Source organism: Myotis yumanensis, unplaced genomic scaffold, assembly GCF_028538775.1.
Source record: "Myotis yumanensis isolate MYYU_CA2020_CCGP unplaced genomic scaffold, mMyoYum1.0.hap1 SCAF_17, whole genome shotgun sequence".
Taxonomy (NCBI): Eukaryota; Metazoa; Chordata; class Mammalia; order Chiroptera; family Vespertilionidae; genus Myotis; species Myotis yumanensis.
In genome coordinates, this window is record NW_027223768.1 from 10,187,023 (window position 1) to 10,203,835 (window position 16,813).

The 16,813-nt window shown below is 50.2% G+C and overlaps 1 long non-coding RNA gene across 3 annotated transcripts; it reads left to right on the top strand.

Annotated features, from left to right (window-relative positions):
• Positions 1-70: 70 nt before the first annotated feature.
• LOC138995577 (uncharacterized) lies at positions 71-12,103 on the top strand. 3 transcript variants are annotated; one of them, XR_011468645.1, is made up of 5 exons: positions 71-302; positions 666-707; positions 2,035-2,201; positions 9,799-10,015; positions 10,333-12,103. It is a non-coding gene; the product is annotated as an uncharacterized lncRNA (long non-coding RNA). The 3 variants fall into 3 exon arrangements; XR_011468646.1 differs by having other exon boundaries at positions 9,804-10,015; XR_011468647.1 differs by lacking the exons at positions 71-302; positions 666-707 and adding an exon at positions 1,748-1,920.
• Positions 12,104-16,813: the final 4,710 nt, after the last annotated feature.

Consider the following 16,813-nt stretch of genomic DNA (forward strand, 5'->3'; position numbering starts at 1 on the left):
GGCAGGGCGGGGGGGGGGGGGGGAGGATGTTTCACATCCTGGCTGGCAGTGGCTTTCCCATCTTTCCTTTCCTCCTCTGCCTCTGGCCCTGCCTTGTGTAAAAATGTCACCGGGCTATTATCCAAAAGATCCCATTGTTTCTCAATGCCTACCTGCGTCAGGAGCTGTGCCTGCTTACAGGAACTGCAAAGGGTTCCCCACTGCGAACCAAGAGGGCGGGGCGCACAGCCCAAGAAGGTCATGGAGCCTCGTGTGCAGAAGGGCCCCAGTGAATGTGATCGCTCCAGTCCCGGCTGGAGAAGGTGCCCCTAGCGCGGGAGCTTCCCTGTCTCCACCCCTGGGCCAGCGCCTCCCTTCTGCTCTGCTTTAGCGAATTGTCTCGTTCTGTTGGCGCCGAGGGCCCTGGGCAGAAGGACCTTGGTTTGGGTCCCCAGCCCAAAGGGTCAGTAATGAAGACAGTTGTCCCAGGTGTAGACGCTGAGCCTGCCTCTAAGGTGCACGGGAGGTTTACTGGAATGATTCCGGGCCTCTCACATGATCCAGGGAAGCTGTGGGAAGGGCAGAGCAGGGCAGCTCTTGAACTCCGGAGCAGTTCATGCACTTGGACTCTGCTGTGGTTCATAACCCAGCTCAGCGTCCATGTCTCTAACCCCCGTGTCCCTCAGCCCGCAGGTCACATTGCAGGAGACTGGTCCCCGTCGGGTCAGGTATGTGCCTCAGATCAATCGTCAGTGACTTACCGGCATAGTAGACCCTTGGAGGAGATCTTTTTATTTATTTTTGTTACGCCTCACCTGAGGATATTTTTTCCATTGATTTTTAGAGAGAATGGAAGGGAGTGAGGGAGGGGGGGAGAGAGAGAGAGAGAAAGAGTGAGAGAGAGAGAGTGAGAGAGAGAAACATCAGTGTGAGAGAGAGAGACATGAATTGGTTGCCTCCCACAGATACCCAAATGGGGAGGGGGAGCTGGGGGGGACTGACCCTGCAACCCAGTTCTGTGCCCTTGGCAGGAAATTGAACCCGTACCCAAGGCCCTTCTGTGTGAGGGCCAACACTCTACCCACTGAGCACACCAGGCCAGGGTGGAGTGGATCATTTTTAACATCCTCCTCAACAAAGATATTTTCAGTAATAATCATGAAGTACAGCTAGTAATAGTAATAGCAGAAAAGAAGCACAGTGAAAAAGGTTTATTATTGAGCTTTGTACATGTATTCATGCTAATAAAATATAATTTTAAAAGCAAGATGCAAACGAAAATACCTACTGCAGTATAATAAAAGAAAAAAGGTAACGAAATAGTACTCTTTATTACATTATTGTGCTTTTTTGGAAAAAAGGAAAATAAATTAGTACTTGCATATTGGTCTGTCACCAGTGATGAGTAATAATATTTCAGTATTTGTTTTCAGTTGTAACTTTCGTATACTTGTAAGTAATTTTGTCAAAAATTAATATTTGCATATTCATGTTCAACAGGCAGTATAAGGTAGGTCCATCTATCTTTGCTCGTGATTGACCACACAACAGTTTTTATTAATTTTAATTTAAAATTTTTATTTCATATGAAGTAATACATAAAATAAGGATAAATTGAGCAAAGATTCCCAAAACTCCCATTTCACAATAAATTCAAAGAATTGCAATACTATTCATGTCTGTGTCTTAGGTATTAATTACAGGAGCTTTCAAATTTGACACAGTTGAAAATTCTCTAGTAAAATAGAAATGTCATCAAACATCTTAATCATTTTTTGTTAAATCTCCCAAAGTTCTTGTTTTACAGAAATCAGAGGAAATGTCTGAATAATAGCAAACATTAACGCTATTTGACCCATTCATTGCTTTATATCAGGCATCCTGTGCTTGGTGGTCAGGATCAAGCCATTCAAACATGGCCCTTTGGATTTCTCCTGTCTCGTAAGCCCAACATCTTTCCTCTTGGCATTCACGACAGGACAGCATTAAAGTAATTCAAGTTCTGTTTCCTCATGTTGGTAATCACTGTGCTATTATTGCTTCTTTCGAGTCTAGGTGAGGAGTTGGTAGCACTACAGAGCTGGGCGCACAAAGTGGGCGTGAATGGTTCCCAACTGTTGAAGACGTCCTGGAAGCAGGCTGTGTGGCTGGGTCTGCGTACTGCGTGACGGAGCAAGCGGGAGTTCTGCAATTAGCTTTCATGTAGAATGCGAGCTCTAACGGTAAGTAATAAAAACGTGCTAATTGGAAGCTAGATACATATGATTAAAACACAGCAGCAGTGTGGCAGTTGTTTAGAACTTAGGCCAACAACGGATTTTTTCCAGGAAGGGGCCCTTTATCGTGGATGTTGTTTAGCATTGCCGGCACATGGTGGTAATAACAAGCACATTGACTTCTGGTTAGTTATATTATTGCTTTTAAATTCCGTACCGACTTCCTCATTGCTGGCTCCCAGGAAGGTTTCTCCCCGTGCCCAGCCTTTGGCACACCACCGCATGCAGCTACTGGTGCCGGTGGAGCGTGTTGGTGGGTGATAGAGACAAAGACGTCATGGCCCACCCTGAGTTTTAGGGGCGGTACTCAGAGAAGGGGGCGCTGTTCTGACTTAGGCAACTGCTCCACGTGGAGTCCATTACATTCTCCCCCTTAGTTGCTTAGCATAGAACACACACACAGAGTTCACTTCAACCCATATGTCCTGCTGCCCAGCATGATCTGACATGCCCACATACAAGCACAAATGCCAAGGGCTCTGAGCAAAGTTACGTTAGCTACTGCGTCCAAGGGGATGCCACGGAGCCATGTTCTCCATTCCTTCTCTAGTCAGATTGAGATCCCATCTGATATTCATCAGACTAACAAACAAAGCCAGTAATAACACACCCCATCCTCAAAGTCTACACCAGCAGGATTTCTCTCATCTTCGCAGTAATCCTCAGCCCGTTCTTGTGTACACTTCTCTCTTCTCTACATTAATCCCACGTAACCCCCTCCAGGCCACAGGGAGTTCAAACGCTTGCCATCGAGTGGGCCTTGCTAGCGGGGAGCCCAGTAGAGTGGATGGTCGGGTTCCTCCAGTGGGTGGGAGTGGGTTGCAGTGAGGAATGTTCCAGAGGGGCTTGAAGGCTGGGGTACACCAGTCCCTCTACAGTTCCTCCTGTATGTCACAGCTTCCTCTGCCAGGATCCCATTTTCCCTGATCATGTATGAAACCTAGTGAGTTCATAAATGCAATCGCCCGAAGTATCAGTTTCTGAACTTGGTTTTTAGTGATTTCAGACCAATAGCGAGTGGGATCATATTAAGACCTTGGCTTTGGACTTAGGCCTTCAGGGAAGATCTCTGGGACGGAGTTTGCTGTTCCCTTACAGTAGGTGTTCCGACGCACTCAGAAGCATCACTGTCTAAGACAAGCAAAACTGGAAGATGAGAATCACATCACAGGCCCACAGTCAAACAAACAGTCTCTCAGTCCTGTCCCCACCCAACTCCACGTTCTCTCTCGCCAGATTTTTCCCTGAAGCTTGCTCTTCTTAGAGTAGCGTGGGCAGATTTAGAGTATCTACAGTCTGCCTTTGAGTAAAGACAGCCCATTTTCAAGAGGAAGAAAAAGGATTCAGGCTTTGGAGACAATGTTGGGGTTTCAGTCTCACATTACTAATTCTTACCTGTGTTCTTTTTCTATGCCTCAGTTTTCCATCTGTAAAATAAGATAATAGTTTCTATCTTTTAGAGTTATTAAAGAGCACTTGGCACGTATGAGTACTCAATACACATTAGCTCTCATTTTTATTGGGCATCTAATTATTGGGTACTCACTGTGTGACAGTCACTGTGTGTGTGTGTGTGTGTGTGTACACACAGTGTATATATAGACACCCACACACCATGTAATATTTCTTTGCTCATCAAGGTAGGTACATAGTCTGTTTTATTTACTGCTGGGTCTTGGTATCACAATGCCTTGGCATAGAACGCACCCAAAAACATTATTTGAGTAAATAAATGTTTCGAGAAATCCCTAAACAGACACATATATGTGCGCACACACATATGATTACAGAGCATCCAATGTCAGGAAATATTTCAGTATACAAACTCTGAGGTTTCAAGAGAAGAGATTAACTCAGCAACTTGGAAGGACTCTAGAAGGGAGTGGGAAGTTGTCCCCAGTGAGGAGATAATGCAGAGGAGGAGGAGAGAGAGAGGAAGTCCTGGGAATCTGGACTGTTAGCACCAGATTGGCTGGCCACCCCTAATGGGCCCCTGACTCGGGCCCCCCCCGGGGAGGCTGCCCTGATTCTCACAGGGTTTTCTCCAGGGTGGGGGTGCAGGTTTCCAGCGCTTCCTCTGGACCATGTGTCTAGTGAAACAGTAGTTGCTTCCCTCTAGACATCCAGAAGCTGCTTTTCTATTTAGGCCAGTCCACTCAGTGTTCCAGAGCCCTGGGAGTTGTTTTAATGACAATTCCTGGGCATTCTGTCATTTGCTGAGTCACTGCTTAAGCACATTCCTGCAAAGGAGTCTGGGACTCCCCTGACTAAAGCAACAGCTCAAACTCACCGCAGCTGATCTCCAGGGTTATTCCTGCCAGGTGAGCTTCCCACTTCCCATCTGGCGCAGACCTTTGTCCGTGTGCTTTTCCCAGGATTCACAGGCTGCCGTGACCTTCAGCGGGAGCACTCCACAGTCCTGCTCAGCTTCTCCTAGGACCGTGGTCGGCAAACTCACGAGCCACATGCGGTTCTTTGGCCCCTTGAGTGTGGCTCTTCCACAAAATACCACGTGCGGGCGCGCGTACAGTTGAAACTTCGTGGCCCATGCGCAGAAGTCGGTTTTTGGCCTGGGCAAATCTATTCTGAAGAAGTACTGTTGATATTTGGCTCTGTTGACTAATGAGTTTGCCGACCACTATCTTAGGACCTTCTGCCCGTCCACTTCTGCCGGGGTTCTTGTTCCAGCATTAAGAAGGGTTCAGCAATCTGGAGAAGGCTGTGCATAGATTAATAAAGAGTCCAGAGACAAAATATAATTTTGAAAGGCATTTGGGGGTCAGAGGAGCTTAGCTTAAAGGAAACTAAGATCTAAGTTTCTAAAGTCTAAGATCTAAGGTCTCCTTGCCTCAGGGACCCCATGCTTTTTATTAACACAACTTGTCCTGAGGCGAGGCAGAGATATACACTTCAAAGGGTATACACAAGCATTATCAGAATGGGGGAATTAGCCTATGGCAGGTGTTTGGCCAGTAGGAGGCAATAACATGTAGATTAAGATGCCCTTTAGCCAAAACCGGTTTGGCTCAGTGGATAGAGCGTCGGCCTGGGGACTGAAGGGTCCCGGGTTCGATTCCGGTCAAGGGCATGTACCTGGGTTGCGGGCACATCTCCGGTGGGGGATGTGCAGGAGGCAGCTGGTCGATGTTTCTCTCTCATTGATGTTTCTAACTCTCTATCTCTCTCCCTTCCTCTCTGTAAAGAATCAATAAAATATATATTTAAAAAAATAAAAATAAATAAAAATAAAAATTAAAAAAAAAGATGCCCTTTAGCTGTCTGGCAGCCAACAATCATCCCTTTTCAGGTTTGGGGAAATGCCAATCAGCCATTCCCAACAGGTGACTACATATGTGACTCAACCCTCTTGAGTCCCCAAATTCCATCAACCTTTTGATGAAACTCTTAAAATTATGACACGCTAGAATTGGCTTCCCGCAACTTCTCCATCCTAGTTTCTGGAGACAGGCCAAGCCTGAGCACTCGAACCAAAGAATGCGAGGGGCTGGTGGGGATCACTTCTTTCTATCTGCTCTTTAGAGAAACAGCAGGCACGCACATAAAATGGAATTTAGCAATCTCACACTAAGCCACAAAGCCTTAATAACGTAGTCCTCCTCATTTGGGAATTTTTAAGGCTTAGAGGTATTCAGGATAATTCTACTAGTTTGGCATATGGTTGATGTAGACAGAAAGCTCTTTATCCATTAATCAGTACACTACTTGAGCAGCAAGCTTTCATCCAACAGCAATAAATAAGCAAATTGCAAACGGCTTTATGTAGTTAGAAATGATGGGCCTGCAACATGAGCTCATTCATTTAAGCATTCGGTCATGAAAAGTATAGTGAGAACTTGCTTGCTATGTGGAAGGCTGCTAGGCAAGTGGGAAACACTGAGACAAATTAGGAGGGAACAAATATTGATTTTGCTGCACATAATCTTGGGTGCTTTGCCAATCTTTGCATTTACACTTTGCAACAACTTTGTAAAGTAGATGTGGCAAAAAAAAAAAAACCTGGTACTTGTCCCCTCCATATTCATTCTTCCAAAATATTTCTTAATAGGATGATGGAAGAATCAGATACTCAGGTCTGGTAAATATCTCCTAAGCCTCCCTTGCAGCTAGGTGGGGTCATGTGACTAAGTTCTAGTTGACAGGATTGGCACTAAAGTGATATGTGCAATTTTGAGGTGAAGCCCTTACTAAGGGAGCTATTTCCTCTCGCCTCCACCTTCCCGGGAACTGGAAATAGATGTGGCTTAGGGCTGGTGAGTAAGCTTTAGTTCACCTGCACAGCATTAGAGTAATGAGGCAAAAAGAACCTGGGTCTCTGGCTGGCTTCAAAGAACAGTTTCCTATCTGTCCTCAACCACCTGCCCACCAATGGGTCATTACATAAAAGGACAATAAATTTCCATCTTATTAGAGTCGTTCTACTTGGAAGGAAAATGAGGAAGTTAAGCATATGTTCTAAGATCACTGAAGTACTACATGACAGACCCACGTCTGATGTGTTCTGCTGCCTCATGCCACTGGCCCTAACGTAAGCAGAGAGCCTCGGTTGTGAAACCCCTGGGTTTCTCAAGAAAAGCAATTGTCCTGCCGAGATTTTAGTGGGTCATCTTGGGAAAAGCTCGATGCAAAAGGTGAGGCCAGCACTGCCTGAATGCCTGCTAGTGCCAGACATCCTGATGTGCCCCCTGCATACGCTGTTGAGTGAAGACCCAGATGTCACTCTCAAAATGTGCACAATCTCGGACGACATGTGCTTAAATGACAGTGAGTTCTACACAAGAAAGAGCAAAATAAGTGCTAAGTGGGTGGAGAGCGTGGAAACGGTGTGTCTGGCTGCATCGGATCAGGAACAGCTTCAAGGGGGAGGGGGGCACTGAGCGTGGGCTTGCAGAACAGGTAGCATTAGGGAGACCGAGCATTGCACGTGGAGAGAGAGAGGAGCGTGAACAATGGACAAGAAGCTGGGCAGCACCAGAAGCTGTCCCTCAGTGTGGCCGGAACAGCAGATCCATGAGGGCTGACAATGACCGGTGGGCTGGGTCAGATTAGGGTGGGCTTCAGGGGGCAGGCCAAAGAGCTCAGACTTCATGGGTAGGGTCCAGGGTGCCTGTAGGGTTCTGAATAAGATGGTAGAAAATTCAGAATTTGGGGACTAGTTCCTAAGCCCCTCCTGGACCCCAGGCACTGAATAAAGATGAATCCGTCTGCAATGTGGATGGCAGTGACACCGTGGAGGAGGCAAGGCCAGGCAGGAAACCAGGAGGCCAGCTAGAAGGCTAAATGGAGAGGCAGCAGCGGGGGGGGGGGGGGGGGGGGGGGCGGGGGGGGGGCGGATGTAAGAGACATAGGGAGGGCAGCACCCACAACGCTGGGCCCTGGGAGTGGGAAGCAAGGGGGAGAGAGGAGCCTGTGATGACTAGGAGGTTTGTTTTCATCTAGAGCAGTGGTTCCCAACCTTGGCTGCACATTAGAATCACCTGGGAATCTTTTTAACATCCTGATTTCTGGGCCTCATCCTCCGGAAATTCTGCTTCTTTGTTACTAATGTTGTAGCCCCACCCCATAACAAAGAAACTGAATTTCTGGAGGATGAGGCCCAGAAATCAGGATGTTAAAAAGATTCCCAGGTGATTCTAATGGGCAGTCCAGGTTGAGAACCACTGATCTAGAAACTGGAAGGAAAGAAAATTACTTAAAGAGACTCCGACCAGCTTTTTTTCTTAATTAACACGGTAAATGAGACGTTCTGTGCTGGTGGAAAGACCTCCCTTTCCTGGGGAATGGTTTACAAGTAGATAAGGAAAAGCACGCCAGTCTTGGCGAATCGCACTTCTCTGAAGATGATCGTGGTGGTGGGAAACGGGGATTAACTTCTGAGGAGCAGAATTCCCGCTCGGCTTGGGAGCTGTCAGGGCTGAGCCCAGGCGCAGTGTCTCCGAAGCCCTTCTCTCTGGGACTCTGCTTGACTCTTTTTTTAGCTGTCAGATAACTTTTTCATCTGTAAACGTAGCCAAAGCTTGAAAATACCTTGAGGAATCTTAGGAATCCCAGTAATCAGCGAGAGGGCTAGCTATCTGCATGGACAGGCTCCGCAGCACCCACTCAGCACGCTTCCCGGGGGTAAACGAGAAGGCAGCCATTCTCCTTATGCCCGGCTGCCTCTCTCTTTGCCCCTCTCTCTCCTGTCTCCGATTACCTGGCATCACGGGACATGGACAGGTAGCTGGGCAGGGTTCCAGTCTGGCAGCAAAGCAAAATCAGAGCTCAAGGCAGACGTCGAACCCATCCTGTTCACACACCAGCTAGTAGATGAAGAGTGTTAGGCTCCGACAGCCAAATATTCTGCATTCCTGAGAAATCTAATCAGTTTCTCGTTCTGGTGAACATGTTCACATCGAACGTTGCTGCCACAAACCAAGTGGGCGTACCTTTTTAAAAAAAAATAAGTTTTTATTGATTTTAGAGAGGAAGAGGCAGGGAGAGACAGAAACATCAATGAGAGAGAAATATGGATCAGCTGCCTCCTGCACGCCCCCTAGTGGGGATTGAGCCCCAAACCCAGCATGTGAATCGAACCGGCCACCTCTTGGTGCATGAGACGATGCCGCCGCACCAACTGGCCCACACCAGCCGGGCAAGGGAGTACCTTTTTGACTGTTGATTTATCACTAAGAGATTCAAATTGGGAAACTGAAATATAATAGTTTATATCTTCGTATTTTTTAAAAACTCTTCCACGAAAAAAAAGCCAGGCATCAGCTTTTGATATAAGGGGACATTCTCTTGGAGGCTCCATAAAGCTAAGTCCACATACTTCATTTCTTGTTCTTTTTTAAAAAATACATTTTATTGATTTTTCACAGAGAGGAAGGGAGAGGGATAGAGAGTTAGAAACATCGATGAGAGAGAAACATCGATCAGCTGCCTCCTGCACACCCCCTACTGGGGATGCGCCCGCAACCAAGGTACATGCCCTTGACCAGAATCGAACCTGGGACCCTTCAGTCTGTAGGCCGACGCTGTATCCACTGAGCCAAACCTGTCAGGGCACACGTACTTCATTTCTTGTTCTTTCACAGCATCTGTGGGGCCACCGTTGTCCTGTTCAGGTTCAGGAAGCTTATTCAGGGTATTGCCACATCCTTAAGGCATCTTGTCTTCTTGCAGAGCCTTGTCCATCAAATCCATCTCCGTGTCTCACAGTTCACTCTCCAGCAGTTTGGATCTTGTCAGATTGGCCCCGGCCCACCACAGCACGCGCTTCCCCCGAGCCTGCTCTGGTTGATCTGTGTCCCCTCTCATGCGTCCTCCACTGTCCAACTTCTAGACTTCTGCATCTCAGCTACGGTCAGACTGGAGCTGTGGCCTCATCTCTGCTGGGTTAGGGCAACGTGGGCACTGGGGGTGGGAAGCAGTTGGCTCCGTTTCTTGAGCCTTATTAGTCCTTCAGCCACCATTATTTTATACTTTCCTGCCACATTGTTCTTATAGGGAACCTAGTGCCCATGCAATAACTGTCTCTCAGTACAGTTGACTCAGCCCAGGAGACCTGCAGCCAAGAGCTCAATCATTGGACACCATCCCTCTTTCGGAAGCCTCAGCACGTACCGCCCTTGTGACAAGAAACTCGTCACTGGACTTGCGGTCCTCCTAACGGGCTTCTCTCCTCCCACTAATGGCAGCCAGAGGAAACTGTTAAAATGCAAATAAGATCTGGAAACAGCCCGAGTGCCCCTCAGGAGGTGAGTGGATAGAAAAGCGGTGGTACAGGTGCACAGTGGAATACGATGCAGTGGTAAAAAAGGACCTCTGACCCTTCTGCAATAGCGGGATGTGCTCTAGGCAGTTAGACCGACATGAGCAGAGCAAGGACGATGGGCCCGGTACAGCAGGTCACCAGGATGGAACGCCCAGGTGCCTAGCAATGGACAGTCACTTGTACGGTGGGACCTTGCCTCCAGGGTGACTTTTCCTCCCCGAGCCCTTCGCTGCTCATGCAGTTTGGAACCCTTGGCCTTTCCTCCCTAGAGATAACATCTATCCCTCGGTTGTATTTCAGCTCCAGGCCCAGGAAAGCAATAAACCCAGCCTGGCTGATCCCAGGACCAGCTGCATTGCATAATGACCCCCTGCGCTGCTGTCGGCCAATCAATCAGTGGAGACCACAACCCTGAAAAGACACACCTAGAAAACTGCTGAATACTAAGATCTTTCCCCTCAGGTCTCCCCTAAAATCTCCACCCTGAAAACCCTTAGGATGGAGGACCCAGAGGACCCAGGATCCTGAAGCGCTGGGCCTTTCCCTCCCACACCCACAGGTGTTACCTTTAGCCTCCTCACTCCCACGCTCCAAGGGCCCTTCCTTTACCTCTATGAGTTGTTTTCTAAGCCCATTTCTTCTAGGACAGTGGTTCTCAACCTTGGCTGCACATTAGAATCACCTGGGAATCTTTTTAAAATCCTGATTTCTGGGCCTCATCCTCCGGAAATTCTGCCTCTTTGTTATGGGGTGGAACCACTGTTCTAAGAAGTACTTCTATCTCTGTAATTTACCCGGTAAGCGTTCTCTTACAGTTTGGGTCTTGCTCTGAAACCTTTCCTAGCCAGAACCCAAGTCCCGAGGTTGCTGAACCCAGGTTTGCTCTGACGGGTCATGATGCCGTCCCTGCTGCCTAAACCTGTTGGCGTGTGCTCGCCATTATCACCACCCATGCAGAAAGCCAGGTGTCGGCTCTGATAGTCCTTCTCCTCCGCGTCCTGTTCTGTTACCTCCTCCATTCCGTGCCCTCCCTCTTCATGCCCAAAGCCCTGGTCCAGGCCACCATCACCTGTCCACTGGACGACTACAGCTGTCCATGACTGGCCTCCCCGCTTCCATCCACGCGTCTGTTTTACACTACAGCTAACCTGACCTTTCCAGAACGCTCACCGGATCGTGTCACCGCGCCTACCATACCCGCAGGGCGGCCAGCCTTCGCTCACAGCCCCTTCCCCTTTGCTCTCTGCTCCACCAACAGGGGCAACATGGACATTTCAAATCAGGTCATCCTTTGTCGTAGGGGATTGTCCTGTGCGTGGTAGGGTAGCTGGCACCATCTCTGACTTCTACCTGCTAGAGGTCAGCTGCAACTCTCCCCCCAGGTTGTGACACACAAATATTTCCAGACGTGGCCAAGTGTTCCCTGGGGGGCAAAGTCTACCACCCCCACTGAGAACCTTCCCTGTGCAGCTCTGTCTTCTCTCCTGAAACGAGGGAACAGGCTGCTCCCTCTGCCTGCAGCTCTCTCTTGCCCCTGTTCCTAGTTAACCTCTTCTTGGCCTCTAATCTCCATGCCACCAGCACCTCCTCAGGAGAAGCCTCTCTGGTCCCCATCCTGAACTCGCCTCATGTGGGATACGGCTCCTGTTGGTTCTTCGTGCATGGTCATCAAATCAAACGTTCACTGACATAGTTGTAATGTTGCTTTTACTCGTATGGGTATTTGATTAATGCCTGTCTCACCCAACGGACCACAGGCTCCATGAGGGCAGGACTGGACTTGTTTTTGCTGTCACTGTACCCCCGGGATACACTGTATCCCCTCGTTCCTGACCCACAGTGGGCAGCCCCTCAGTGTTTGTGGAATTAATTAATGCAGGAAGATGCAGCCCCTGCCCTCCCAGAGGTGTTTTCGGGGAGACGCTAGGCAAATAAGCAAATTCAACACAAAATGCTGTGATGAAGTCATTATGCCCTGGGAGTGGACAGGGTACCTCCCACCACCTTAGGGAGGCCGGGGTGCTCCTGGAGGAGGTGGCACCCCGGATCCTGTCAGGAGACCTGAAGGGAACTGAAGAGGTAAGTGAATGAGGGATGGGAGAGAGCCACGGGGAAGGCAGGGGGCGCCAGCTAGAAGGTCAGTTGGGCAGAGACGGAAGTGAGACTCCGTGGCTCTCAAGTCCCACCACCTCCTTTCCCGCTTGTCCCAGGCCAGGGCCCCATCAGGAGCGGGGAGCCCCTGCTGCCTCACAAGTAGGTAACCAGCCATCCCAGTTTGTCCAGGGCTGCCTTGATTTTAGCACTAAAAGTCCCACCTCCGGGGGAAGCCCTGGTCCCTGCACGAACCAGACATCTGGTCACCATGCCCAGAGCTTGTCCATGGCTGTCCAAGCCACTTGGAAGGAACAACTGCAGTAGGCAGTTGGACAGACAGGAGCAGAGCAAGGACAACGGGGCAGGCACAGAAGGCCATCAGGCACAGAAGGCCATCGGCGTGTAAAGCCACAGGTGCCTAGCAATGGACAATCAATTGTAGGGTGGAACCGTGCCCCCAGGGTGACTTCTCCTCCCCCAGCGTTTCCCTGGTCATGCGGTTTGGACCCTCTGACCTTTCCTCCCTAGAGATAGCATCTATCCCTAGGCTGTATTTCAGCTCCAGGCCCAGATAAACAATAAAACCAGCCACAGCTGCCCTGAGGCCCAACTGCTTGAAATAATCACCCCCTGCCCTAGTGCAGGCGGGCTGGGCCGATCAATCAGTGGAGACTACAATCCTAAAAGGACACACCTGGGAAGCTGCTGAATATTCTATTGAGAGTCTCCCAGGGACCGCCCCTAAACCCTCCGCCCCTAAAGCCCTGAGGACTGAGGGAGGGCCCAGCGCACTCTCCCTCCAGCAAGAACGCTTTTGCTTTTCCCTTCCTCTCTCTCCCCCCAGGCTCCTTACCATTAGCTTCTCACTCCCAAGTCTCCGTGGCCCTTCCTTTACCTCCATAACTCGTTTCCTAAGCCCATTTCTTCTCGGAATTACTTCTTCTGCCTCTGTAACTTACCCGATCAGTGTTCTCTTACAGTTCGGGTCTTGCTCTGAATCCTTTCCTAGCTAGAACCCAAGTACTGAGGTTGCTGAACCCAGGTTTGGTCAGACACATGCTCCCGTTCTGGCCGCCTACAACGCAACGAGGCCTCTGACCACCTTGGAAAGGTCTCTGGACTGAGGCCCAGAAGCCTGGGGCTGAGTCCCGGCTCCATTCCTCACAGACTCCTAATTCCAGGGAAGTCACGGCTCCCTCCCCTCGGGCCCCGTGCCTCGCACCTGCTAGAAGGGCTACTGAGAATGTCTATAAAAAACGCTTCATAGGCTTTGAAGTGGAAGGAATTTTTATTATCATTCCTTTCTGGATCATTTGGGCCTGAAAGGACTGGAAATCCCTGCCGGTCCTGTCCCGGGCTCAGGGAGGCTGGTCGGGTCAGCGACCTCCCTCCAGGCGGCCGCAGCCAAAGCCCTTGGACGGCCGCCTCCTGGGCTCCTGGGCTCCTGGGCTGGCGGCTCCTCTCAGCTTGCACCTCCTTTTCCTTTAACAAACACATTTAGAGTTTAGAGCGATGAAACCACTCTATAAAGTGCTCCTCTGGGGGAGAAAAGCTTCCCATTTCTTCTGAGCGCACACATGCCCCAGAGCAGCGCTTCCCGGTGTGATGCTCCAAGAAAAACATGGGGGAGACCTGGAGCCAAGATCTCGCACTTGCACTCGGGCGGGCCCTGCTCATAAAAGCAGGAGCCAGCATCCTCTCCTCTCCTCTCTTCCTGGAAAGCCCGGGGCTGTTGACTCGGGTTCCCCTCCCCAGGGGGTGCTGCACATCCACGCAGCCCACAAGGAGGGGGCGTGTGACCCATGACCCGGGCCTGCCTCTCAGGCACCAGGCTGGGGAGCAGACCCTGAGCACCCGGCAGGTCTGTGGCTCCCTTGAGTGCCACGTGGGCTTGGCAGCAGCAGCTCCTAGGCCCAGGGACATCACCGCAAGCTCAAACATCGCACAGGCCACACTTATCCTAAAATGCCTGTGTTGTTTATCTGCAGTTCAGGTTTAACTGGGCAGCCTGCATTTTTATTTGTAAAATCTGATAGCCCACGTCAGGAGCCGGTTCCTGAGGCCATGTTTTACTTTCCTGGTAGGATAGGCCATCCTAGCAATGGACAGTCAATTGTAGGGTGACCTTGCCTCCCCTAGCACATCGCTGGTCATTGGGTTTGGACCCCCTGACTTTTCCTCCCTAGAAATAACACCTAGGCCTCAGCTGTGTTTTAGCACCAGGCCCAGTTAAGCAATAAAACCAGCCACCAGGCCCAGCTGCATGGAATAATGACCCGCTGCCCTGCTGCTGGCCGATCAGTCAGTGGAGACCACACCCTGAATGGACACACCTGGGAAGCTCCTGAAGATTCTATTTAGATCTTCCCCTGGGACCTCCCCTAAAATCTCCACCCGGGAGCACACCTGTGCCTTTCCTTCCCCAGCCCCCCACCCCACCCCACCCCGCTGAGATTTTGGGCCCAGGCTTGTGTTGCCTGGCAATGCCAGGGGGCTCCAGGGGTAACCTGCTCTGAGGTCTATACCTAATGAGCAGATAGGCGAGCTGAATGTGGGCTTGGAGGCCATCCCACCTGAACATCGTGCGAGGCGTTGAAGACACACACAAGAGTGACTGTGGTTGGGATCCGTGAGTGAGCCTTCCCGGGAAAGAGCTGTGGCAGGGCCTTTGGCTGGGCAGCAGCCCGCTGCTGAGATGCTGGAGAAGTGAGGGTTAGACATCACCGGGTTGTAACACATCTTTGGCACTGGGTTTCGGCTACTGTCAAATGGAGCCTCGAGTATCCATGACTTTGCAAGGGCCTGGGAGAAAAGGTGTTGGCATTGCAACCTCTTTTCCTGAACTTTCAAAATAACGAAGGCTCGTTTGGTGAACTAGGTAGGCTTGGCGGAGGCCCGGTAGCAGGAAAGGCAATGGTGGTGGGGGGGGGGCGGGGGGAGCCCCACGAAGAAACACTCCGCCAAAGAAGGAGGTGGGAAGAGACAGGGCTAATGAAGGAAAGTGCTGATTCTAGACACAGTGTGCAGCTGACCGGGGACTCCATCTTGACTCTCACCCAACTGGCGCGTCTTGGAGGGCGGGGGACAAGGCTACGTGTGTGAACTAAAGGAGCTGGGCCACTAAGAATGCACACTTAGGGCGCAGGCAGTTTTCCTGTTGAAGTCCTCATGGTGGCTACCTCCCCCCGTTCCCCAAGGACACTGAGGCTGCACAAACAGACATAACCTCTACAGGCAGCTGTAGAGACCCAAGCTGGGCTCTGGGGACAGCGGGAGTGGTGACTCAATCAGTGCATATCTGTACGGCCACGTACAACATTGCCAACAAATTGCTGTCAGGGAGTCCTGGTTACCAGAGAGAAGCCACATGCCTAGTTAGCGCAGAGCTTTTGCTTGGTAATCAACAGCAAGAGGAAAGTCACCTGTTTTCAAGATTCCTAGTGTCTGCACGGTATCAAGTTCAAGGGAGAAGCACAGCTATTTGCAGAACTAAGATAAAAAGGGGGTCGTCTCGAGTTGGTCTTTGAAGAGCCACTTATCCAAGGTCTCACAGCTGCTCAGCCAGAATGTCAACCCCAACTATAGGCGCAGAACCCACCATCTCAGGCACGGCCCACTCTGCCTCTGTGGCTGGACCGGGTGCTCTTACTGTGTGTGCTGAATGAATGCGCGACCAGCTGGGGGACCTGGGACCGTTCAGCAGGGTCTGGGGCAGCGGGAGGGCAGCTGGATGTGGTGGTGGCCGCTCCTAGGGAAGAGTTGTTGGTAAATTCGGTGTACATGCCTCAGGGGCTGCCCGTATGAATATTAGCCTGAGCACACTCGCAAATGGCGAAGCAAATGAACTTCTAAGTGCGTTTCCTCAGAAAAGCAGCATGAACCGCTAGTGTGTGTCTCTCTTTTCTTCAGAACCTAAGAATGTGCTTGGACTCGACTGGCATGAATGAAATTTCACTTACAGGAGTTCCATAAAGACTCAACCATATTTATATTCTCTTTCCTCCTCTTCCTCATCCCACTGCCCAAGACTGAGATGCACAGAAGGCCTGAAATCAGATACTGGGCTGCTCTTCTAAACGCAGAGAGGGAATATTATTATAATCATAAAACTAGTTATAAAATTCTTAACAGCAACTGTAAAAAACATTGGAGACATTAACAGCGAAATCCCAGTCCAGCTTACACGTCATTAAATAAAACATCCTTCGAACATGATAATCATTCAGAGGCCTGTGCTCAGAGTCGAGCAGACCCAAACCCACAGCAAGCAGAAAGGGAGCAGATGGCCTCAGCCCATAAACACCCAGAGCTTCATAGCCAGGCTGCTCCTTTCACCACACGGTGTCCAAAGGCTGGGTCGCACCTCTTTAACCGAGTGCCGGGAACGAAGGCGTATGGAGAGAGGCTACGGTCTGGCTACAGTCTGGCCCCATTTCTGGTTCTTTCACACACAGACCCTCCCTGGGGACCCACACAGCCCTGGGATTTAGGTCCGGCAGATAAAATTATCCCAGTTTTTACAGTTCAGAACACGGGCTCAGGGAGAGAAAGGAACTTGCCAGAGGTTATAAGTGAGTAGGGACCCTCTTGAGAACAGCCTGATACCCAGAATACAAGCCTGGACCCTCTGCACTCCTGTGCTCTGCTCTCTGACCTCTATCCTCGATTGAAGACGTGAATCCCCTCC